The sequence below is a fragment of the Vespa mandarinia genome, chromosome 9 (assembly GCF_050613455.1).
Source record: "Vespa mandarinia isolate Hongniang chromosome 9, ASM5061345v1, whole genome shotgun sequence".
In the NCBI taxonomy this organism is placed as follows: domain Eukaryota; kingdom Metazoa; phylum Arthropoda; class Insecta; order Hymenoptera; family Vespidae; genus Vespa; species Vespa mandarinia.
Genome location: NC_140818.1, coordinates 5,617,823 through 5,645,000, shown reverse-complemented (window position 1 = coordinate 5,645,000; position 27,178 = coordinate 5,617,823). Strand labels below are relative to the sequence as shown.

Below are 27,178 nucleotides of genomic sequence, written 5' to 3'. Positions count from 1 at the left end.
AAGAAAGTAATAAAATAATAATCTTATATTTTATCACATAAATAGGTATGCAATTTAACAGAATTACAGTGAAAATCGATAGCTATCGAGCTATAGAAATTAATCGGATTGAAAATGAATTTCTCGAAATAATCAGTCATACTTTTAATAGCTTTATGAAAACGTAAAGTATTATTGAGATAATCTCAAAAAGAAGAGGATGGTGGGGGGGGGGAGAGGGGGGAGAGGGAGAAGGAAAAAAAGGAAAAAAAGGGGGAAAAAAAACGTAACTGCAACGCTTCGAGACGATGACATCAAAGGGATAAACGGAGCTGGGCTGGAGATTAGAATATCGGATTACTCGTCGATGTGCGTTCGAACGGCTTACATCGTCGAAATTTACGCTCGGCATATGCTTTCTCAAAGGATCGTTTTCCTGAGATGTATACTTAACATCCGAACGAATTTTATACCAGCAAGAAAGGGGCATTCATCGTGTCAAACACACGTACGTATCTAACAAATTTTTGTACATATTAATTTTGTATACGGATTTTGCTTTGAAAAAAGAGAGTCCTTAGAAATTAATTGATAATTTCAATCGAATATTTTTTTTCTTTTCGAATAGGAAATTTATCAAAGTATCTAATCGCGTATAAGTTAAAGATCGTTAGGTGAAGTTCGTATTTCTTTTCTCGCGAATAAATGTATTCGAAGGTATAGCCGTTGAAACACGGAAAAAAGACAAAGTGTTAGGGCAAGATAGGAAGGAAGAAACTAGAGGGTAAGGTTCTTGAAAAAATCGTCTTATTGACTGAGAATTCGAAAACGAAACGATATTTTTTTTTCTGACCGCGTTAGTCACGTTCTGTTTCTCTTGCAACCCTCCTACTACCTTCTTTCTCTCTTTTCCAGCCCCTCTCCAATGCTTTCCTTTCACTATTTCTTTCTCATTTATTTCCTTTCACCCTCTTTCAGTTACATAGAGAAAAATACGACGACGAATTTCTTCATTCGAATCGCTTCTTCCTTTTTTTTTTTTTGGAACAAAAGAAAAGAAAAAGAAAAAGAAAAACAATTCGCATTAGCAATAAAATTTCATCAGAGAATTTCGTATTTTGAGAAGACCTCGTTTGTGATTCCTTGGAAATCTCTTCGAAGACAAGAAAATGATAGCAAATAAGGAATTTTTTGGAAGCAACGAGCCGAGACTCTGAAAACGGTATAACTACTCTCTTTCTCTCTCTCTCTCTCTCTCTCTCTCTCTCTTTTCCTTTCGAATCGTGTTACGCGAATTTGAGAGAGAGAGAGAGAAATAGAAGGAGGGTAAGAAGAACTGGGGAAGAACGGAAGAGAGGCCGCAGAAACCGGCCAACCGGCAAGAACGCGAGACGATCGCCATTAGCGCCTCCGTGGCCGTGCTTACAATGGAGAGAAGAAACGTGCGAACGTGCGACGGCAGCCATCGTGCCGAAGGGCGCGCACGCGAGAATGCGTAAAACGCATCAGTCCTCGTCAAGGAGGGATTCTTTCTAGGACGTGCGACAAGACCAGGATCCAAATCAAGGATTTTTCTTGAGAGGAACCTCATTTTTATTTCTTCATTTTTCATTATTAATCCATTAATCAGTTTATTGTTAAACAATGTTTTTTTTTTTTTTTATAAAATTGCTCATACGATTTCATCATTTAATTATTTACTATCTCTTACATTCTCTCTTTTTCTCTCTCTTTCTCTCTTTCTCTCTTTTTGTTCTTCTTTTTTTTTCCTTTACTAATGATTCTTTCAATCAAGCTTTCCTTCGAAATTCTTTTTTTTTTTTTTTTTTTTTTTTTTCATCATTTTTATGAATACTCTTCTTTTGTCATCGTATTAGTACTCTCATTGGCTTGTGGGAAAGATGAAAGAGTATTAATCAGCGAGTGGCTTCGATCGGGTGCAATTTCGTGATAACAGAGATAAAAATTTCGACGCGGGGCTTATAAAATTTTCCAGAAAATTTAGTCCGGTACCGTCGGTGCTGGCTTCGCGTTTACGGAACTTTTATCCGGAGCGATGGGAAAGTTTTGAAAAGCCGTGAATGTGAAAAGCTAGCTAGAGTGAGAGGCCGAAAGCGACGGTTCGGCCGATTCTCATTCCCAGTGCTTTTCGTTTAATGTCGAACTGCAAAAGGTTAAGAGAATAAATAAACGAGGTGCGCAAGGTGTCGCGTTCTACTTCAGAGAGAACATCTCTCGAATATATTGATAAAAGTTTCGATAAAATTATTTTCAAGAAAACAAATTAATTTTGTTTGGAATTTAGGACATACTATGAACTAATCGATAACTAATCTAATGGATTAAACTTGATATACGTATTTCATTATTAAATGTAAATTATAAATTATTGGGATGGGGAAAAAATATTCTTAATTATCAACGACACATAATTACATACGTTATTACGAAATTTTCTTCATTCGAATTCTAATTATGTATATAACACGTCAATCGATGTGTCACAATTTTCAATCTACGATTTTAACGGAGATAATTGAGTTAAAGAACGTTAGGCAATTATATAGGAAATTTCTTCGGTTTTTCGTACGCCAAACATAAGTCTCGTACATTACCACCTGGTGCGACGGCTGTTCAATCTAATTAAGAGGCATGCCCGTGCGCGACTCGGTATGAATTACAATGAAAAGCAAGACGTTGGTTTCATAGTTGGTTTTATTGGCCGACAGACCGGTAGCTTTACCAAGGTGGGATGTTGGTTGGCCACAGGTAACCGAAGTAGCGACTCGATGTTGACGCGATATTTTTCAAACGGGCTTCTCTACTAGAAAACCAACTACTACTACTGCCATCGATAGCTCTCTTCCCTTCCGCGTAGAAAGTTGAGATATGGCCTTAGATTACGTTGTCTACTTCGACTAGCTTCTTTATCGTTAATGTTATAATGCGTTAGTACATCCTGTTAAAAAATCATTATATTATAGACACGTATAAACATTTTCACGCTACCGTGTAACTTTTTAACCTACTTTTTATCTTTTTTACAAAGAAGAAATAAAGATGATAAGATGTTGGAAAAGTAATCAAAATTCCTATTATATATATTCTTTATTGTCATTTTGAATGAATGAATATTAATAAAATATTATATATTATTATTGGATGAAAATAATCATATATGTAGATAATAAGATTTTAACATTTCAAAAATACTTTTCAATCGAATGAGTAAACCTGGGATAAAATTGTACCAATTCGCTAGGGAAAAGTTATTTTTATTAATGACGACACGTATCCTCGAACTTGATACTTCACCGATCGTAAACCTCGAGCGGCACTATCTTGCAAGTAAACTGCCGATACTTTACTGTAAATTCCTGCTAAATTGTTCCCCATCCATATACCTCCGTACTCGCGCGTCCAAAAAAAAAGAAAAGTTTATGGCTTTTGAAAAGACGAAGATAGCTTTAATACGCAAGCTAGATATTTTCTTTTTTTCTTTATTTTTTCTTTTTTTTAAGGATCTCTCGCTAAAAATATCGTCGAACGATATATCGCAAAAAACTTGTAAGATCGACGCTTCTTTAGATAGAAAAAAGAAAAAAACCAATATGACGATGATCTTGCCTTATTTATCAAAATTTATTTTCTCACACATTTCCTATGTAACATTAATAAAGTAATTTATATTTTATATCGTACACCATGAAAGATTAGACGAGTCTTTTCTTACTTATACATTAATGTCATTCATTCATAAAATATATATGCGTACCACGTATTTACATAAAAATAAAATATATGTATATATGCATATAATAGACAAAAAGATAATTGAAGGGATGTATTAAAAAGAGTCGATCAATAATAAATTCAGAGGATAGGTTTCGTCCTTGTGATGGTAGGGTGGATCGCTTGGTAGCCGTTAGTTCTCTTTACACTCATAGAGTTGAGTGAATTCTCGAGCAGGAAGGAAGGAGAGGGATACGTTGTTGGATAGGTAGAAGGAGAACCGAGGTCCGAGAGGGGTATCGAGACGGGTACCGAACAGGGCACAACGTCGTTGAGGCTGCATCGCTGGAGGAATGTGAGGAGGCCATCTTGGTGTGGGGGACTGCCCTCTTCCTCCCTCCACGTCTCTTTCTCTCTCTTTCTCTTTCGTTCACGTTCTGGCCACTATCCCTCGCTTTGGAAAGTGAGGCTTGAGAGAGGAGTGCTTCGGCGTCCGGCGTTCACTAGCCCTCTTCTCCCAGATTCTCTCTTTCTTTCTCTCTCTCTTTCTCTTTCTCTCTCTCTTTCTCTGTCTTCCTCTTTTTCGTCTTCTCTTGTTCGTGTTTCGAGGACAAGCACGAAGAGAAGAGGAGACACGCGGTACATTCTCTCGCACGTAACGCACCTGCACCGATTGGTCCTTCGCACGCGAGCATCGATGTCACAATAATTATTAATACATAAATCATCGAAGGAAAGACGGATAACGCGTAACGTGCCGCAACCACTCTCTCAGCTACTTTATATTCCCCTTCGACTTTGTCCATATTCGTTAAGAGACCATTAACGAGTCGCTCGAGAGACAGGAAAGAAGAGTGAAATGGATTTTTCGGTCTGTTCAACCGAACAAGTCATTTGTTTCTCTTCAGTTGACATCGTTATTTTCGAGTATTTTTCTTTTATTTTTTCGTTTTCTTCCTTTTTTCTTTTTCGATGTTCTTTTTCCTCACCGTCAAATAATTCACGTCTATATCGTTGATAGTGTTATAACTATTGCCGATTAAACATGTTACTGTTTTGAAATTTTTGGTATCGATCTCTTGAATAATAGAAAAAAAAAAAATAGAAAAAGAAAAAAAAGTAAGCTCAAAGATTTCGTCGAAATTTAATCCATCGTAATATCTATAAATTGTTCATCTTTCGATGAGATCTTTGTGCTTTATGTTTTACGTGGCATAATCGGCAAAGGTAGAAACGATACGAAGCGCATGTTTTTTTCGTGGTTCAGATGTCGTTCGGCATGGCACTAAAAGCGACCGTTCGATGGTCGCACGATGCACTCTCATTCTCGTATATAGCCTACAAAATGTACATCCGAAGTATCGTGCCGCGCACGACGAAACCCGTTCTACCGGCTCGCACGTTATAGTCGGTGTATCGCGCGCGCGCGCGAGACCTGACTAAAAGTCTCTTTGGTAACTTCGTCGATCTGTCTGGAACAGACTCTTTAGCCTTTTCAATCTTTCCCCCCCTCCCCCCACCCTCTCCCCTTTGCCATCAATTTCGTGAAACTTTTAGAGCCAATGATCGCCGACACTTTACGAAAGAGATTTTATATCATATTTATCTTTCGATTATATCCATAGTTCCCATCAAATTTCCTTTGAACATTTTTCCTTTATTCTTATTCTATTAGAAGATATGATAATCTCCCTTAAAGGATGTATTCACGTATTTAGCTTATCTTCTGCTAAATTATATGCGGTAAATTAACTTTGATTGTAATGTAACTTAGAATCCACATTTAAGCTTTCGTATAACCAATATCATCGTTTAAGTGGATCGATAAAAGCCGCGAAAGCATTATCATCAGAATCTCTCGGATTCGACTACAAACGCGTGTACGTTCGAAGACTGGACCCGTGTTCGGACTATCGAAGGATTACGTATCCTGATACGGGCTTCTGGTCTGATATCCAGCGTGACGGCTTCTATTGAATATTCGAGGGTACGCAAGCCACAAGGATTCCCCACGTGGAAACAGGCAAGGCGACCCCTTGTCGTAGGCAGGTCTGTTTTAAACGTTCGAAGGGTGACTAGTGCCTCTCTCTCTCTCTCTCTCTCTCTCTCTCACACTCTCATACACTTTCATACGAGGGAGAAACAAGTATTTCAGGCTGAAGCTAGTCGAGCCGTTTCGTAGGATTATCGTTTATCGGCATACTCCTCTTCCTCCCTCATCTATACTTTTACTCCTCGTTCTATCTCTCTTACTCACTCTTTACCCTTGTCTATGCTCTTCTCTCGCACGCGCCTATATACATGTATAAGTTCTACGTGGTTAAGCACACGTGCTCGTCGATATCCGAAGCACCCTCGCTCGTTCCTACAACGACGTGTGCGTCGGGGCAAACAGTCTAACGCGAAATTGCTTCTTGAAAATATCGAATGGTTCTTGAGAAAGGTTTCGAGCCTTTGTTGGAAGCGATCGTCCGTGCGTGCTATCGGTAGGTATTCTTATTAAAGGGAGCATATCGCAAGCCCACCGATTCTTGTTTCTCGAACGATCAGAAAAAAAGGCCTCATCTTATAGGAGTGTCTCGTATCTATACACGCATGTAAAAAAAAGAAGGGATTGGCGATAACGTAGATTTCCTGCATGATCGATAGAATTTTCGAAGGAGAATATGCTCTATCGCATTTTTCGTTTACATTATAAGAAATACATTTTACGATGGTTTCATATATCGATTATATGGATAAGCGTAAATACAATGAGAAAAAAAAAGTTGATTGTGAGATAAAGAAAGGATGCACGTTAAACAATGGCAAAGCAAAAAAACATGATCAATTTTGTACTTTTATTTAATTTATTTTTAATCGATTGTTTCTATTGTTATATCTCGAATAATATTCATCCTTGATCAGGCATTCTCTAGATTAAGATTTACATAGGAAATATTTTTATAGGTAGGCGTAATTCGGTTATTTGCTTTCCTCTTAGATCTTCAAATCGTCTTGTCATTTATCGGATTCAAAATCGCGATCAATCTTCGTAGATACCGTCAAGCGAGAACGAACGTAGTCATCTTGATAAACTCTCGAAAGTTTTACAGTATACATGTCTCGTGTGACTCCGACGATGATTATCTCTTTCTTTTGTATTCGGGGTAAGGATAGTGTCCCGCGGAATATGATATCTTCGATACGACCGAGAGAACGGAAAAGATAAAGATCCTGTATTTTATAGTTTTACGTGGTTCGTTATTCCGTTTGTAGACGAGATAGCTGGTACGGTAGAAAACGGAAAGAGAAAACAAAATGAAAAAAAAAAAAGAAAGAATAAAAAAAGAAATAAGAAAAAATAAACAAGAACCTTGTATAATTAAAATGACGTCGTCGAAAAATCAACGAATGGAAAAAAAAATGTACGATGTCGTCGTTAATAAACGACGTCGTTTCTTGTCTTAGATGTTTTTTCTTTTTTTCTTTTTTTCTTTTTTTCTTTTCTATCCGATTATAAGATGATTCTTGTTGATGGAAAATCTTGAAATATAAAGGGACAGAGAAAAAGAGAGAGAGAGAGAGAGAGAGAAAGAGGAAAGAGGGACGTGGAGAAATGGAAAAATAAAAATAGGAAACATAGAGGGAAGAAAACAAAGGGCACAGCCTTTCTGTAAGGGTAAAGCCGGTTAAGGATTCGAGATACGATATTTTTTGCACGTGCAAAGGGCCTAAGCACAACTTCGATCTCAAAAAGGTAGAGGAAAAGCTGAGGTCTAGCGAATAAGGAGTAGTTGGTGGGACGATGTTGAGACAATGGGAGAACCGCATCGAATGGAAAGGACCTCTTATGTTCCTTCACAATCGATGTTTAATCGGGTTTAGCCAACGATACGAAAATTTTTCCCTTCAAGCGCGAATCCGAGAAACGAAGGAAAATCTTTATTTCCCTTCTGGTGAGAAAAGGGTTGACGATATCTCGTTAATTACGAAGTCTCAGTCCTTTCTTTCTTTCTTTCTCTCTCTCTCTCTCTCTCTCTCTCTCTCTCTCTCTCTCTCTCTCTCTCTCTCTCTCTCTCTAACCCTTCTTCGACGGCCGATTTCAAGCGAGATCAAGAAAAGCCATAGAACGAAGAGAATTAAGTGATCCGAGAGAAGTTTTACGGGCCGTTTGAGATTCCATCGAGAAATCTCGAGACGCCTTTCGTTTGGTTTCGTATCCCTTTTGTTTTTAGCGAGGGTGAGAAATTCGAGGTAAGAAAAGGGCGTGGAGGTACAAAGAATGATAAAGCCTTCCCTTTACTCTTTTGTCGGTTTCTCTGGTTCGGTTAAGGTACCATAAGAGCTTGGTTAAAAATATTGCAAATAGAAGAGAGATGAATAAATGAAGGTAAAAAATGAAAGAATGAAACCGAAGAAGGAAAGTAGGATCCATTTAATCAAGAATAAAAAAAAAAAAAAAGAAAAAAAGAAAAAAAAAACAGAAAAAGAGAAATAGTTTCAATTTTATATGACACTATTATAAGATTGATTTTTATGTTGTACTTTTCTTTAGAGTTTCTTTTTCTTTCTTTCTTTCTTTCTTCTTTTTTTTTTTTTTTTCTTCTTCAAAGAAATAAACTAGACCTTCGTTGTTTTGCTCTCGTCTTGTATTCGATTCAACATTGATCGAAGAAGACGCAAGATAGATTGAAAGGTGGGACGAAGGGCAGACGGGCATACGGTCGGCCATCCAGAAGGCATCTCGGTAACGTAGAAGTCCGGGCATACGCGAGATCGTCCGGCAGATGGAACCCAGTCTGTAATCTTACTCTCCGAACCAGACACGTTGCACTAGCAACACGGTGCAACAAAAGGGATCGGGTAATCCACATCTTTGTTGCTATAAGAAAAATCCATTTTTATCCATTATCGATGATTACCGATGACTACCGATGAACACGTCAAGCGTAGAAAAACCAAAACAACAACAACAACAGCAACAGCAACAGCAACAGCAACAGCAACAATAACAATAACAATGATAATAATCCAAAGTGTGTTGAAAATCAATGTCAAAATAGATTTTATTTATCGGGAGTTCTTATAATATGATTGTCCAGAAAGGAAGATAAAACTTGACGTCAAGGACATCGTTAAATCGATCAAATAGATCGATACTAAGAGAACCGCGTACATACGTACATATGTACGTGTACATGTACGTGCGAGTAAAGACCAAGTTGATTTCCTCGAAGCGGTCAACGAGCCTTACGACAGTGAAATGCCAAGCATGGAGAGTCGAAAGAGAATCGAGTAGACTTGCCTCGAATAGTATATACAGCGTACTTTAAAGAGAGAGAGAGAGAGAGAGAGAGAGAGAGAGATGTAGAGAAATCCTGCAGTAGCACGAAACAACAGGGTAGATGCGTAGGGAGAGCAAAGTGATCCGTGCAAAGGAAGAAGGTGAGAGAGCGAAGAACGAACAAATAGAGAGACGAAAGGAGATCGACGTGAAGAGAGACAGGGAGGAAGATAGAGAGAGAGAGATAGATAGATAGATAGATAGAGAGAGAGAGAGAGAGAGAGAGAGTGAGAGAAAGAGAGAGAGAGAGAGAGAGAGAGAGTTTGGTTTAGGCGATGGCCTGTAGTAACCTCGACGGTCGAGCATAGTCCGATCGAGCAAGGTTCGGGAGGAGGAAAGAGGACAAGGAGCTTATACTCGAGGAACCGGTTCTCTCCTCTCTGCAACCACCGCCTGTACTTGCTTTGGATGCTGTGCCTCTTGGCTATCCTCCCCCTCTACGCTTCTCTCTCTCTCTCTCTCTCTCTTTCTCTCTCTCTCTCTCTCTCTCTTTCTCTCTCTCTCTCTCTCTTTCTCTCTCTCTCTCTCTCTCTCTTTCTCTCTCTCTCTCTCTAACTCAAAGACACGAGGAAAGGACTCCGAGGGCACGCGAAGATTCTCGAGCGTATCTTCGGAAACCAGGACTGCCGCCTCGATTCCGTCGATTTAGATCCTTTCATGATCATCCAGTTGTCCTTCATTTTCCTTCACCAAACTTTTCTCTACTCAACTCTGTTCTTTTTTTACACAAATAAAAAAAAAAGATGAAAAAGTAGAAGAAAAGAGAGAAAGAGAGAGAGAGAGAGAGAGAGTGTGTGTGTCAGAAGTCGATACCATATGTGGTATATACTCGAACTGTACCTCCTTATGAAAACCATGACGATGCGGCCGACAACTAGTAAACCTGTTTCTAACGTTTCGAATTCTTTTTTTCTTTCTTTCCTTTCTTTCTTTTCTTCTTTTTAATTTTATTCCTGGTTAACGTCGTAACGTTGCAAGCGTTTAAAGGGTTAAGGTCGTTCTTGGTAACAACCATGACAAAGATCGAATCTGTGTTCTGACCAATAGTAATAGTAGAAGTAGTAGTAGTAGTAGTAGTAGTAGTAGTAGTAATAGTAGTAGTAGTAGTAGTAGTAGTAATAGTAGTAGTAGTAGTAGTAGCAATAGTAGTAGTAGTAGTAGTAGTAGTGGTAGTAATAGTAGTAGTAGTAGTAGTAGTAGTAGTAGTAACAGTAGTAGTAGTAGTAGTAGTAATAGTAGACTAAGATATTTTTAATGTTCTTTTGATGCTTCATTGAAACACCGAGCTCGATTTTCTATTTAAATGATATGATTTCTATTTACATAAAAAGACGAATCCACGAAAGGAATGGATCGAGAATGGAATGTCCGTAGATTAAACTTAAGACTCTTAGAAATATGGTTTAATTATAGGCTGACGATGAGTCTGTAATATAACGCGTCGTCGCCATTTTAACTTTGAAGAAACGGATGCGATAAAGCTTATAAAACGTAGGCGTCGTCTCGTCTTGAATATTATCATTTATCAAGTAGAAAATGTTGATGATTTAATGGGGCATACGATAAGATAGATATCCCATGCCGTAGCGTACCGAATTCAACTCGTAATTATTAGGACAATTTTTCAAAAAATCATTGCGTACAGGTTGTATCGTCGATGGGGTGGATGGGTTAACTGCAAAAGAGGGTGTAAAAGGGCAGGAAGTAAAAAAGAAAGGGAGAGGGGGAAAGATCGTTTCGAGACGTCGACCACTATCGGATAACTATGGGCGTCATAAATTCAGTCGCGTATCCGGGCATTCCTCGCGTTTCGTCCCCATTCTCCGTATAATTAACGTCGGATGAGTCGGCTCGCACGAGTGGCAGGGTGAGAGGTGAAAATCCATCAGCGTGGAACGTCATGCGGGAAGGCCGGAGTGAAATTAACCCGCTATACGTTCGCTCCGAGAGCTTTTTTATCGAACATACACACACATTCTCTCTCTCTCTCTCTCTTTCTTTCTCTTTTTCTCTCTTTCTCTCTCTCTCTCTCTCTTTCTTTCTCTTTTTCTCTCTTTCTCTCTCTCTCTCTCTTTTCGTCTTCCTCTTTCTCTCTTGTCGTCGTAGATGAAGAAAAAGAATGGCTGGGACGAGTTCAAGAGAACGAGCTTCGGAACGAAACGGCACGGGAAACGACCGAGAAAGAATAGATTCGTGATCATCTCGAGGGAGAAAGAGGAAGAGATGAAATGATGTCTTTATTTAGCGTCTTGCTATTTCACTACCAATAGTATTGAGATAAGAATGAAATTAAAAAGGGAAACGAAAAAGAAAAATGTAAAATATAGAATAAATAAAGTTGAATTCGAAACATGAATGAAAGAGATATGAATTAATGTTAAAATGTAAGATAGAAAATGGAAGAAAGAAATAGATATAGGTAGATAGATATAGATAGATAGATAGATAGATAGATAGATAGAGAGAGAGAGAGAGAGAGAGAGAGAGAAAGAGAAAGAGAAAATGAGAGAGATGGTGAAGAAGATGGCTCGTGCTATAGCACGGTAAGGAAAAGAATGAGAAGGTAGAAGGTAGTATGAGGATAAGGTCAGAGAAATGCGAGAGGTAAAGAGGAGAAAAGAGGGAAGAGGAGAAAGAGTAGCGCGTACCAATGGCGAGTTTAACATAAGCGCTCTTTCCTATAGTTCGGGCTCATTAGGAGTGCACGCAGATTACCAAGAAGACGACCTCGAGACGGTAGACTCTCTTTCTCCCTTCTATCCTTTTTGGTCGTCTTGGTTTTATAAACGTATCTTCCTTCCTCGTAGCAGTCGCTGCCGATGTTGTTACTGCTGCCGTAAGAGCAACAAGAGTATTCAGCGTGTGTCCCGTAAGCTAATTAAGACGACAAAAGTCCACGTTAATCTGAGAAACTTTTGGTTCGATAGGTAGAATTAGAGGCTCGTAAGAAGGTATTAAAGAGGTAAAGATCGAGGATTACCTTATATGTTAGATATATTCTAAGCTATTCCTATTGTTATTGTGATTTAGTGTTATTGGTATTATTATTGTTAGAAGTCCAAATATTCCGATTTCGACAAAAAAAAAAAAAAAGAAAAGTAAAAAAGAAGATTAGTTCGAGGGGAGATTATTCGACAGGAGGATAGAATTCGTCGATTCGGTTGGCGTCTGTGAAACCAAGAGAAGTAGTAAGTGGATGACAAAACGCTATGGCAACGTAAGTTACATTCAAGAGGCGTGTTTCAAAGCTTTGGGAAGTGTCACGTCCTCGAGAACGTGCGCTCCTTTGAGGACAAACTTTGGTCGACTCGTGATGGGAGACTCGCAACTATGTTCGTTGTCCGAAGCGCCCTAAGACGTGCAACTACGTTTATCCAACTACTCCAGCGTATTCTCGAGAAGCCATCCTCTGAGATTATCGGGGCACGTAGAACGCACCTGCTAGTCGTAGGCGAACGTTAGAATTGATTGGTCCGAAGACTCGATCATCGCACATTGACACGTTCCATACTCAATTTTTAACTTGGAATCAAACATGTCAGGAGATTGAACGTTCTAGAATTTTTTTTTCTTTTCTCTCTCTCTCTCTCTTTTTTTTTTTTCTTTTTTTAGATCAAGATTGGCAAGATCGAATCAATGATTTTATTTATTAAGTGAAATACTGATCTTAAACTTGATTGAATTTTCCATCGGTCTTTCTAAATATTTATAAAGAGAATAATACTTTCACGTTATTTTTCATAGAATTAACAAACGAATAATAAACTGTAATCCTAGTTTTATTATTATTGTTAGGTAATCTAAAACGGAAGGTATGGCTTAAACCGATAAGGGTCTTAGGACGAGTTTCAGAACGACCGACAGCACAAGGGACGAAATATCGTGGAAAGAAGGGAGAAGGGTAAGGACAGATGAAAGATGAAAAGCTATGAGCACGCGTGTGTATAAAAGAGATGCTACTTAATGACGAGGGAGAGAACCCTTCGATAATAAAAAAATGAGATTCGGTGACCGTTCCTGAAGAACTCTCTTGAGTGTGCACGAGGATAAGCGTGAATAAGTTTGAACCAGTATGTTTTCTTTTCGTTAGCAAGTGTAATATTTTTTTTCATTGACATTTCCTCCTTTCGTAAATTATTTTATTAAATCTATTATCATCTTCGAGCGTAGATACATGTAAAGTATCTCGAGTGAAAAAATTAACATTAGACCGATATTACGTCAATTCATTGTATTAATTCGATTTAATTGTTTCTTTTTTTCTTCTTTTTCTTCTTCTTCTTCTTCTTCCTTTTAATAATTTAAAACATTTATTTTTTAGTCCCATAAAAATTTGCTTTCTCATTCTCATGGGTTTTCACCGATTCCCAAGGAGAATTCGAATCTCGTGCGATATATAACACGTCGTGAATCTTGCCAGGCGCTTTTCGGTACGTCGTCGTCCCGCCGGCTTTAACGCCTCACCGTTAGTTTTAATACACTAATCACGCTGTAACGTATTTCCCGTAGCCGGCGAAATTCGCCCCGGGGTGAAATTTCACGTCGGGGAGTAATTTCCCCGTGCGCCGATATTTTACGCGCGTGCCTCGGCCCAAGATTGGCTCGATTCCTCTTCTCTCTCTCTTCCCTCACCTCTCTCTCTCTCTCTCTCTCTCTCTTTGCTTTTCTCCTCTTTCTTCTCAACTTCTTTTCCTTCTTTTTATTCCTCTTTTTCATCAGTATCTCTCGCAAGTTTCTTCTCTTCTCATCATCTTTCTTTCTCTTTTTCAGCACTTTTCTCTCCTTATTCGTTTTCCTTTTTGGATAGGGGCGAACGTCTTTATGGTCTTACTGTCTTAAGTAGCCGTAAAAGAGACGCTCGCCGATGGAATTCGTAAGAACGGACCTTCTCGTTTTCTCTATCTTTCTCTCTCTCTCTCTCTCTCTCTCTCTCTCTCTCTCTCTCTCTCTTATTCTTTTCTGCTCCCGTCACCATCGGTCCACATTCTCCTCCCAGCTTGAAAACGTCAGAGCGGCCACGGAATCTCAAAGAACGACTGCTCGCAGCAAGACTCGTTGAAATTCGTTTCCTTTCTCTTTCTCTGTCTGTCTCACTTACTCTCTCTCTCTCTTTCTCTCTTTCTCTCTTTCTCTCTCTTCTTTCTCTTTTCGGTATATAAATGTCACCCCTTTGGCGATTTTCCGCTCTTCTTGATAGAGGGAGAGAAAGAAAAAGAATCGAACGTCACCTTCGAAAAGCAATTAATCGTCTCGTTATCGTGCTTTTTACGACACGAACACGAGTATACTCGAGATTCTTTCTTTCTTTCTCTCTTTCTCTCTTTCTTTCTTTCTTTCTTTCTTTCTTTCTTTCTTTCTTTTTTTCTCCTCTCCTTTTCTTTCCTTCCTTCTTTCGAATTACTTTTATGCGAGGAATGAAAGTACCTTTCCCATAGCGAGTTCTAACTCTTTTCCTCGAAGAACTATCTATCACCGGAATCTTTTAAAGACACGCTTGTCCTATTTTCCTCATCTTACATTTTCCTTTCTCTATTTTCTTCCTTTTTTATTTCCACTTTTCTTTTTCTTTTTTCTTTTTTTTTTTTTTCATTCCTTTGCAACTCGATAAAGTCGAAGTAACGATATCAACGTACGAGATGGTAGAATGAGCTAGTAGTTCAGTTTTTCTTTCGCCATGGCAGAGATGAAGTAACGAGAAAAACAAGCGTAGAGGTAAGAAAACATATAGAATAGAAAAGGATGGTATGTTACCGAAGTGGCGAGAAAGAAAAAGAGAGAGAGAGAGAGAGAGAGAGAGAGATAGGGAAAGCGAGAGAGAGATGGTAAGAGTAGCTACTACTAAGGCATCTTTTCCTTGGTAGTAGAAAACTTTGTACGGTTTAACTTCGAAAAATATCTCGAGGAGACGGAGGATTAATTTTGCGTCATCAAAAGTTTTTGACATCTCGAAGGTTCAAGATGTAGAGATGCAGAGATGTAGAGTTTAAAGTATTACCTTGAAAAACGCTTTGCTTCGGGTCACTTATAGTTGATTGTTTCATTTTCTACAGAACCAAAACAATTTTAAATAATTTCTATTATAGAATCGAATCAATGAGTGCATTTATTAATTGACAAATAGATCCTATTTATCGTAACATTAATTTTAAACATTTATCCTTTATATTAGGACACAAAGCTAATGTGAAAACACCAAATGTATGATGTCATTATAATATTTTACGATAGGATTATATATATATATATATATATGGCTTGACTTCCTTCGGAAAGAAAAATAAATCTTTATCAAAATATTACAATCTTTGTCATTATTTTTATAAACGTTAAAGATATCGTGACTATCGTTGTGGTGGATTAAAGATGGAGAAACTCATGCAAGGAAGAAAATCCACTTAGACATAAGTACGATTTAATCTTATAACCGAAGCGCACACGACGATTTATCGAGAAAAGATTTTCTCTCTTTCTCTCTCTTTCTCTCTCTCTCTCTCTCTATTTCTCTCACTAGCGAAGAAGGATCGAGGGAGATTTATCGCGATCAGCAGCGTCGCCATTCCATCGTTCTTCTGAGCTCGCGAAAGAGAAAGAGTCTTGTGGAAGGAGTAAAAAGAAAAAGGAATAAGAAAGGAGAAGGAAAAGAGGAAAAGGCACGTCAATCTCGCACGGCCGACAATAAGTTTTCCAGGAATCCAAAAGTTTAGCTTTCCTGGCTTAAAGTGGCGGACGAGCGAGAAAGCGAATATACGAGAGCGTGCTCGGGCACACACATACGCACGGGTATATACACACACACACGTTCTCTTTCTCTCTCTTGTATCATCGTCTTGAAACTGACTCCCCTTTCTTCTTCTCTTTCTTCCGCGTGTCCGCTCGCGGCCGTGAGTTATCGCGAGCATTCTCATGGCACTGAGGAAAGAGAAGAAGTAGAAGAAGTGGAAGAAGAAAAAGGAAAAGGAAAAGAAGAAAAAGAAGGGAACGTGGAATGGTCGGAAAAAGGAGCGATCGTAGAAACGTGGCTTTCTCTCTCTCTCTCTATCTTTCTTTCTCTTTCTCTCTCTCTCTCTCTCTCTCTCTCTCTTCCTCTCTTTCGTTTCTTAAAGCGAGAAGATATAACATCGAGAGGCCCATATCCGGGCAAGAGAAGCTGCAAATTCCGCGACACCTGCACGGTGTAAACGCTTAAACCTTCACTTGTACGCTCCGTTGTAACGCTCCTTCCACGTATTTTCACACTCCTCGATTCCTCTTTGATCGCCCGTAATCGTTCCTTCCAAGAGAACGAAGACAGAAAGATAGATAGATAGATAGATAGATAGATAGATAGAGTGAGAAAAAGAGAGAGAGAGAGAGAGAGACGATTTACGGACGTACTCGCGGCTGTGAAAATATCTCGCGAACGAGTAAACGTTTAGAAAAAAAAAAAAGAAAAAAAAAACAAAAAAACAGAACATAGAAGAGAACGTGTATCGTCGTTGAGATCGGTGAGTTCTCGAAACTCTACTCAGGAAAGATCGTTTCTAATTGCTGAGCTCGCTCGCGCGTTTTCTGTGCGTGCCGTTTAAAGGAGAGTATTAAAGAAAATCGTGGGATGGTAGTAAAGAGGAAAAGTAACATCGTAAATCCTTTGGTAGAAGGTTTAAGAAGAAACGAAACGCGTTTGGATCGTACAACAATGTTCTCCTTTCTTTATAGAGAAATTCTTCGTATTTCCTTATTTATTGATTTTTAAGATCGATGAAGAGACGCTCGTCGATCGAGTTTCTGTCTTTTAGAGACAGAACTTTCGATATCTTTTCTTTGTAGTAGGTGGACAACGAACAACGTTGAATCGCAAAGAAAAGCGGAGTCGCTTTAGATCGAAAAGATTGGATGGATTCTTCTTTTTTCCTTTTCTCTCTCTTTCTCTCTCTCTCTGTCTTTATATATATATATATATATATATATATATATATATATATATATATATATCGTTTTCTCTTACTCGTTCGGCTCTCGATACGGTTGCTAGCGGATGGCCCGGAACGAGAGCCAAATTAAAAACTATAAATCAAGAGGTAGCGAGCTCGCGTGGTCTGGAGGCCGTAGAAGAAAGAAAAAAGAATAGGGGCGTCGCAAACGACGACGAATTAAAAGGACCGGAAAAAATGCGCACGTGCACGCGTACACACGGCTGCTAGCGTAAATATTCTCAAGTAGCGAGCCAAGCGAGCCAAACTTTCTTTCTCTTTCTCTTTCTCTTTAACGTGTACGCCGTCTCTACGCTATACCTTTCGTCTTTTATTTTACTCTTTAGGGCAGTTTACATACGCGACTGCTAGCGGAGCATCGGGAAAGAAGGGCTGAGGGAGAAAGAGAAACAGACAGAGAGAAAGAAATAGAGAGAGAGAGAGAGAGAGAGAGAGAGAGACACAGAAGTGGTGAGGGAGATAGAATGAGAGGGTGGTAAGGAGAAAAAGGGTGAGTCACTTGGTTGGTATTGTTATAGCTTTCGCGAGACTCGCGAACTCGCAGTCGGTCTCTACTTCGTTACAACGTATACGAGTGTTTTCCCAAAGTTTTCTCGAGTCGCATTCGCGGTGGTTTTGCGTTTTATCCCTTTCTACCCCCCAACTCCTTTGCCCTCTTTCAGCTTTTTCCTCTTAGTTCTTTTTATTTTTTTTTTGTTTTTGTTTTTCGATTTGCTCCAGCGAATATGGCGAAGTCATCGTCGAACATTTTATTCTCCTGTTTCTTTCGTATGCATGCTGAATTTATAAATTTTTCGAAATACGAGTAATAAATATGTATTATATGAGCAAAATGATCGCTAATAAATTCATGCAAAAATAAATAATCGAGCACTGTTAAACGAACCGATAAAATATATTGTGCGTGTATGTGTGTGTGTGTGTATGTGGGTGTGTTCGTGTGTATCTGTTCCCATTTTATTTATACATATATCACACGTTTATTAATAATAATTCGTTATAATAAGTACTCCTGAAATACCTACGACGAAAGAGCAATTTTATATTAATATTAAAAATGCTTGAAAAATCAGATAGTATGGTATTAATCATTTAATATCGTGTCCTATATAAAATCGACAGATCAAAGTGTTTTATTTTTCTATAAACAATATACAACGAAATATTAATTCAGAAAATTCAACAGAGAGGAATGATTTCCTTCAATCGCCTTTAGATTCCATCCTTTATGGCATGATACTCCGAGTTTAACTACGTTAACTAACTAATTTCCATTGGTATGTCTCAAAACTGTGAGAGTATCCTCATAATTATATGAAACGGTGAAACACTGAATTTCGCATAGTTTCTTAGATTATAACGATATCTACGTTCTGAAAGTTATTTTTAATGGAGAATAATTTGAACAACGAAATGGTGTTGAGTCATAGAAATGTATGCTCGAATTATTTCGACGATACCTCGAGTTACCTTGTTTGATTAATGTTAATTTTCTTTAAATAAGAAAAAGTAAAAATTATTTCCATTAATATAAACATTAACAGTATATATCTCATAACAGGGAACGATATCAATTGATATTATTTCGTGTTTTCTTTTTTTCCTTTTTTGTTTTTCTTTTTTTTTTCGTGACGTTTAACGTCATTAAAAATTTATTCTGATCTATTTCGTTCAATAAAACTCAAATTGTTTATTTAACAATCATTTTATTAATACTCATACGTGTATAATACTCGTATTACAAATAAAAATTTATTTATAGATTCATCGTTCTAGACGATGTCGAATATGTTTTAACTATATAACGTGATCATTCTTAAAAGAGAATATTTTTCTTTTCTTTTCTTAGAAAATGCTAGTCCATTTACGGAAGGGAACGTCAAGGATCGTCGGCACTGTGCGCGTCGATCGAAACGCGAACGATTTCCGGTCTCGCAGCTCGAACACCATTGAGTTTTTCTCTTTGGCGCTGGGAGGTACGAAGACGTGCACAACTCACGTCGGAAAGCGATCGCAGAAGAGAGAGAGAAAGAAAGAGAGAGAGAGAGAGAGAGAGAGAGAGAGAGAGAGAGAGAGAGAGAGATAGATAGAGAGAGAGATAGATAGAGAGAGGAGAGAGAGAGAGGCTTTGCTTCTCTCAGCTTCAGCAGACATGGCGAATGGATACGGCGATAAAGGCATTCGTCGGATTCGCCTCGGAAGTCTTCTTCTAGTGTACGAGACACGACGATCGACCCTCTGCGATGCGGTATCGATCGAAGGAGAGTCGTGGCAAACCGGTTTAGAACGTGCGTTGCCTCTTCCTTCGAGACTATTCTTCCCGATGTCTCCGTGATGTCACGCTTACGAGAGATCGAGTCTTATGCAAACTACGAACTCTCCCTTTTTTCTTTTACCCATCCCCTTCCCCCCATCCCCACCCCTCTCCTCTTTCCTCCACTATCTCTCTTTCTTTTTTTCTCAAATCTTTCTCACAATTCTGACAACATTTTTCAGAATTAGTTCAAATTTTTTGCACGAAATAATTGAATGAGGAAATCTTTCGATATCAAAGTATCTCTATTCTCCTTTCTCCTTTCTTCTGTCTTTATTCCTCCATCCTCTTATCACCGTTTCGTTGTTATTCATATAAAATACAAAAGAATGATTAGAATGATAAAAGTGTATGATAAAAATATAAATGTAATTTCAAATGAAAGATTACGAGTTTAACGATCGAATTTCTGTTAGGAATTATTAAGATGATAGGTCAAGATATAACTTCACCTTTCTATGGCTCCTAAGCTCTTGAAAAGGTCCTTAGCCTATTGGTTGAAAATAGCGTTACAGGAGAGAACGCTGAAGAACAGAAAAAGAGAATGGGTAACGTAATTTATTGCACGGCTTCCCCTTAAATCTTAATGGGATTCGATTAAAGACGATCTTTCTCAAGCGACACCACGAGAAACCCCCCTCTCACTTGAAGACGTATAAGAACAACCCTCCAGTCCCAGTAATAGCTGCCATCGCGCCATTGAAATTTCACTGTATTTTTCTTTTATTCAGCGCCTCCCTTCGTTCCGTTAACTGTCTCTCGTTAAATTGATATACAGGATATTCTTTAATATCAACCTTTCAGAAGCCATACAGATCAATTTCATCGAATAGAAAACGTCAAGAAGAATTGACTACTAATCATTTACTCCGAGATATTGATATTAAGAAATTTGCAAATAGGATTTAATATATGATAAGGTTTCTTATTTTCTAGAAATATTTTTATAATCATTTTTAGATTTTGAATCTATCATCATAATATTTACTCCATATAAAAAGAAAAATCATTGTCGAACGAAGAAAATATGGAAATATTTATTTTACGATCTTTATGTTTCTTTTTAAATATAAATATTTCCAAATGAAAAGATCTCGTTATATTTTAAAGATATTACTTGCAATAATAATATTAAAAAAAAAAAGAATTAATAATAAAAAATAAATTAAATAATTCAATAATCAAGATATTTTAGTTCGTGCGATAAAAAGAAATGTGATCGTTTAAATCAGGATATGATAATTGATTAAAGGCTAAAAATTGTCTCTATTATTTGAGGTAAAATTTTCTTAGTAAAAATTTATGTTTTTACGCTATGAATAATATCTATCATAATAAATCTTAAAGTAAATTTTTGTTTTCCTTTAGTTTCTAACCTTTCATGGTAATCTTTTATTTAAAATCCTCAACAATACGAGATCTCGCGTGCATTTCTTCTTTCTCTCTATTCCGCTACAGTGATGTACTATGAACAGTATTTCCAACTAGAACGACGACCACGGACCACCTCTTTATCTATCTCTCTCATTCTCTCTGTATATTCTCCGGAATACGAACCGGACGAGAACTCTAGGAAACGATCCTCTCTCGCACTCTCTCTCTCTCTCTCTCTCTCTCTCTCTCTCTCTCTCTCTCTTACTTCCCTCCTTATCATGAATTTATATGCCTGGCAGCAAATCGCTCTGGCAATCCATGTATGAGATACACGAAATACGTACATTTTAGACGGCTGGATATGTACACATTTCAGACTGCCGACCAAGCCTGTCGTATCAACGTACAACGAAATCTATGTAGGAAGATGGTTAGCGAACTATAATAAGCGATTCCCTAGACGAGTTTGGATCATCGATTGCCATCATGAACATTTCAGTTAAACGTTTGCTTGCTATTGGTGTTTCTAGATATATAAAGTACGTGCACTTACGTACGCAAGTATAATTTCAATAATGGATTCGAAGAACTTAAGTTATACGAAATATCATGTTTGAAGTACGAGAAAAAAGTTGGGATAAGATTTTTTTTTTATACCGTGAAATCACTTAAAGAATTATAGATCATGTATTCTAGAAAATTGAAAATCTAAGAATATCCTTTTCGTTGTTCACTTTCCCGTAATTAAAAGCGATCCAATCCAGCTGGTAAGAAAAGAAGCTGACTATCGTGAAAAATTGGCTAAATCAGTTTCATCGAGGTAGCTCCGAGAAGTAGTAGAAGAGGTATCTACATAGCCTCGAGCCACCGTGCGATTTCATTCTACGGAAGAAAAAACTCGCTGACGAAGGTACTCGAGACATCGTCCGGCATTACGTATTACCTAGACTTTCGAGTGTCTTTTTGCGTTTGGAAGGCAAACGATGTTAGCGAGAGAACGTGTGTTCTCTAAAATGCGTTCGAGAGAAAGGCTTTACAGTAAAGCAGAGGAAAACGGATGGCTTGGATCGTGAATGGACAAGCGAACAGGACGGGTATTGAGAGCTAATTGTAAGCTGGAGCATATTCATTGATTGGACGGCCAATCCTGCGAAGGTAAATGTAAGTGAGATGGTTGAGATGACGGTAACATTCCCTCAGCTGGTTGTTGTTGTTGCAACTTCTCTCAATTTATCTCTCTTTCTCCTTGATCAGCTATCTATCCTTTTCATAGATCGCTAGGAAGGGTAAGAGCTGTAGCGTAAGAGCTGACTGGCCAGCACCACCCTCTTTTCCTTGTCTTCTCTGTCTTTGTCCCTATCTCTTGACGGCGATATACTACGTACCGTTTGTATGCCCCTTCCGGAAAGCTCGTGCCACGATGGTGCCTTCCAAATAAGACACGTACAAGGCGCTCCAATTTCAGCTGACACCTGCGCTTCACGTTTCCTGTGAAACGTTTCCAGAGACTCTCCATCTCTTTCTTCCTCTCTCTCTCTCTCTCTCTCTCTCTGTCTCTCTCTCTCTCTCTCTGTCTCTCTTATTCTCTCATTCTCTCTAGCTCGTTCGTTCCTTCGTTCGCTATCTATCTATATCTCTTATCAAATGCCTTTAGCAGACCCTAGACTAGCTAGCACCATCAGTGAAGCTCGGTACCTTTTCGACCAGACCGCGAACCAAGCCACGTCTTTCTATCTCTTCTCTCTTTATTCTTCGCCGACGTCGTTCTTAAAGCGATATACCTAGTCTTTAAGATGAACGGATATATGTTTCTAATGGTACGTTCAAAAAAAAAAAAAAGAATTGCGTACGTATCCTTATGGATTGATAGCGTGATGACGTTGAAAAAATTATTTCGCGAATTTTCAATTCGTAACACGTAACCTATTCGTTCGGTTATCGCGTGAAAAATAAAGAAAAAGAGAAAGAAAGTACATACACATATATATATATATATATATATATATATATATATATATATATATATGTATATATAGATAGTTCTTGCGAATTATGTTTATTTTTAATATGAACGACGCACCCAACAAATTGTCAAAGTACTTTTATGTCAGTTATAAATTATCACGTATATATTATACAATGTTATTCTTACTATTTCCGTGTAGAAGAAGTTGAACGAGTTTGGATCGGTGCAGAACAGGTGAATTTACATGAAGAACTCTCGAGCACATCTTCTGGTCGTATCGCTTGTGTGTTTCAGTTTAGTTAGGCGATAAAGCGTGAAAGATGAAACATGCGTTGTGGTGCGCTCTCTCTCTCTCTCTCTGTCTCTTTCTCTCTCTCTTTCTCTCTCTCTCTCTCTCATTTTGTGGATGTATCGTACAACCATACACACGTACGACCGTTAGACTTTTGAGTCACTTACATTCATATTGCCCGGAGCTGTACCGTGACGCGCACATATAGTCACGTCCGTGCAGAACGCGCGTATTCAATGAATTTTATACGGTACTGTGAAATTGCTCTTTCAAAAAGCGTAGATCGTGGCTGTCAGCGTAAAATCTATACGATATTACGTATTCATGAAACAGGTATTACATATATTGCTTTTGCTATAGTCACGATGATAGTCGACCAAAATGTCCTTCTTATACTTAAAACATCATTATTATTTACCCTTTTAATTTTCAATTACCTTTCAATTGTATCAACGTTATTATTTGTCGATGATCAATCGATAGGAAGTAAATTTGATTTTTGAGAAATTAATTAATCGTGAAAAAATACGAACTTTTGCATTATTTTTTGAAATACTTTTCGTAGCTCCTAATTTTTCTCTTCAATGTACGGTCTTGCAATTCTATAAAAGCACGAGCGAAAAAAAAAAAGAACAAAATAAATAAATGTAATTTTTACGAGGCTCCACGAGACTTCTGCTGGTAGGTAAGTAAACAAGTAAACGTCAGCAATGTGTCTACTCGACGAGTATAGTTTCCGCTCGAAAAACCAGACAAGTATGGCGGGAGATCCTTATTCAAACGTAGCATATACATACATGAAATTCAAATGAATTTTCGAGACGTGTTAGGAGAGTACCGTCAACGCTACTATATGTTATTTACCCTAGTCGATCGATCCATGAAATTTCACGATTTATCGTTCTTTTTCGATCGATTCTAACAAATTTATCTTTTTTTTTTTTTACATACATAGTTGCACGAACAGTAATGTATAACTGTATCTATATATCATATATATACATATATGATAAATAATAATGTATAACTGTGTATATATATATATATATATATATATATGATAAATATGTACAGTATGTACACATATGTACATATGAGGTTAGACTTAATCATACATAAGATTTAATGATCGTCGGCGATTCAGAGACCTTTAATTTCGATGATCATACCAACGCGTCTCTGTCTAACTGCAGTCCGGCTGAAAAGGTTCTCCTTGGTTGAAAATACCTGAAATCCAACGATCAAGGAGAGAGAAAGTAACTGAAAGGACTCGAGTAGAAAAGAAGCTAAGAAGTTAATCCTTTTTGGATCTTCCCTGGATCAAGCGAGAATTATATATACGGCATAGCAATGATCATGGATCCGTATAATGTTAACCTTTCTTTTCGAGAATTTTAAAACTCTGATTGGAACTTAAAAAAAATTCCAAGTTATAATATCTACCATCAGAAATCATTGAGAATCGTAAGAATTATTTATTAAGTTATTCCAAGAAGAACTACCCATAAATTCGATCAAAATTCTCTTCACACACGTAAGACTAATCCTAGTCGTTTAAAATTCTTCATTCTCCTTATCCTCTTCCTTTCTTTTGCCTTCGGAGAAACGAAATCCACGTTGGAGTTTCGCTTCTCCAATATTTTTCATCTCTCTCGTTTACGTCGTCGTTGTCATCGTAGAATGACGTAAAACGCTTCTTCCTTCTGCATATTTCTGCGTACATTATATAGCAATATATGTATACTGCTCGCGGCTAGGAAATGTTACTTAAGCGACACTAGGCGCAACGGTTATAGTAGCTGATTCGTTCGCTGAAAACGATAACGTATCAAGGAAGTATGTTACTAATTCGTCTTTTTGTACAGGTACATGTATGTGTCGTCGTTGTCGAGATGTAATATGCATCGGCCATGAAGCGAATCAATTTTAATCGAGATTTGTACCATGAAGAATACATTTGTGTTACTCACGTTTTAACGATGGTCTTCTATCCGATCTCGTTCGCTTTACAAATGAGAGAGAGAGAAAAAGAGAGAGAGAGAGAGAGAGAGAAGGATAGAGAGAGAGTGAGAAACAGGAAGGTTGGTGTTTGCTCGCGCGTTGATACACGTCAAATGCACCGACCGCTCGATTCCTGACTAGCTAGAATATACGATGTATATATATATATACGATTTTCCTCTTCCATTGGATTTTTAACATGAATAATAATAAGTATTTTTTTCGTATAAATTCTAACGTGCTTCTGTTTAATTATTATTTTTTTCTCCATTTCTTTGTGATAAATTTTAGTATTTAATGAGAAACTTGTATATTATGAAAAATATATATATATATATTTTTTTTTTCTTTTTTTTTTTTTTTTTTTCATTATACCAATCTAATAATATCAGAGTTTATCAATGTATTTAAAATTGAGAATGAATATTTATTAAAATAATAGTACGAAAATAATATAGTTAGTCGTATCATTGTGATGCCAATGAAAAATATCATACTTGGTGGGTACAATTATTTATTTTTCGTATCATTTTAACGATTCTATTTCGTATAATGACACACGTTTCGTATATCTAGATATAATGTACATTTACGCGCTTACCCAATGGCATTTCTGCAAAATATATTATCAAAGCTTTCAACGCTGTTGAACGTCAGAACGTAGGTGAAAGAGAGGAGGGACTGCGAGAGACATAGAGAAAGACGAAGAGAGAAAACAATTCACGATGAATTTCGTGAATATTCGTCCGGATTCTCGATAGATTCACGATAATGCTCTATAATTGGAAACGTCAGCAACGGTATACATACCTGAAACAGAAAAACGTACGTTCGTATGTATTAATTTGAGGGCGTGATTTAAAATTAATAATACGTAGGACAATTCAACTACGGACGTTTATTATCATTTCGTTGATACGATTTAACACGTAGAAATGGATGACGAAATAAGGGAAAAGAATTTATTATGTAAAATAAATATGTTTATTGAAGTTAACTTGGATAAATTAAATAAATTAAAATAAGTCAATGGCTTGAGTTAACTTGTTCCTACAAACTTCTCTATTTCTGAATAGACGAAACGTGTATTCGTCTATGTATGTACGTATGTACACTTTCAAAAAGATAAGAGAATAGTAAGTTCTAAGGTAAAATCGACGATTCCATCGGTCGTCACGCATTCTCTATTAGACATAACTTACTTAAATGAGTTGACTTCTTAGAAGAGAGTTCAATGATTTTTGCATTTAATGATTCGTACATATATTTTTTCTATTGACTATATGGAACATTGAAGTCCCATTGCAGTAGAGAGAGTCTATGATTCTTGAGTTATCGCGATTAGTTATGCACGCTCATCGTAACGCGCCTCTGAAGACACGCGGCTATTCGCGAAAAAGGTCTTTTAGATTAGTAGGCCAGTTTCAGTACGGATACGGAGTCCTCTCACGATACACGCATATCTACATAGGAAATTCTTAACGAGCATAGCTCACGAAGTTCATCCCATCCGGTTTACGTACGTATTCTAGTATATACTTACTGTTGTACATACTTAGAAACTCCTTTCTTTGAAGTCTACGATCGCTTAAAGAAATATGCAGCTTCGTTCATTACCTCCGTAACGTTATAATTCTTATTATTCTACATAGGATATTCTGATATGAATGAACCTTTAACTCGAAAGAAAATTTACATTAACATTTTTATCGAATTTATAAAATCAACGAACTTATGTAAATATCAATTTAATTAATTTAATGTTGATTATATCCTTATAAAATATACCTCTTTATTATTTTCATTTTTACGTTATATTATATATGATTTGTGATAATAAAATGTTCTTAATGAATATTCCCATGGTTAATTTAAATAATACATTAATGTTTTAGAAACATTACAGTGAAATTAGAAATAAATTGAAAATGCGAATATTAAGACGAAATATGTATGTTCGAACAGATGAGAAATGCGAAGAGATCCATTGCCAATGTACCGTCGAGGAGTTTCATAAGTCTACGAAGTCCGAGCAGATTGGGTAACGAGTTTGCGAGTGTCCCTTGTTAGTACTAACTACAGTCGGTAGTTAAACACGGACTCTTCGTAGAGAAGATCCGACTGTGTGTAGGGCAAAGCTAGACGGAGGTTTGAGGGTTCTACGATATTTCGAATAAATGAGATCGAACTTCGAGTTAATCTCTCAATGGACACGTACGTTCGC

General features: G+C 37.4%; 1 protein-coding gene across 8 annotated transcripts in view; it reads right to left on the bottom strand.

Annotated features, from left to right (window-relative positions):
- LOC118443240 (latrophilin Cirl) overlaps nt 1-27,178 on the bottom strand; it is a 265,059-nt gene that overhangs the window by 71,633 nt on the left and 166,248 nt on the right. The window lies entirely within an intron of this gene.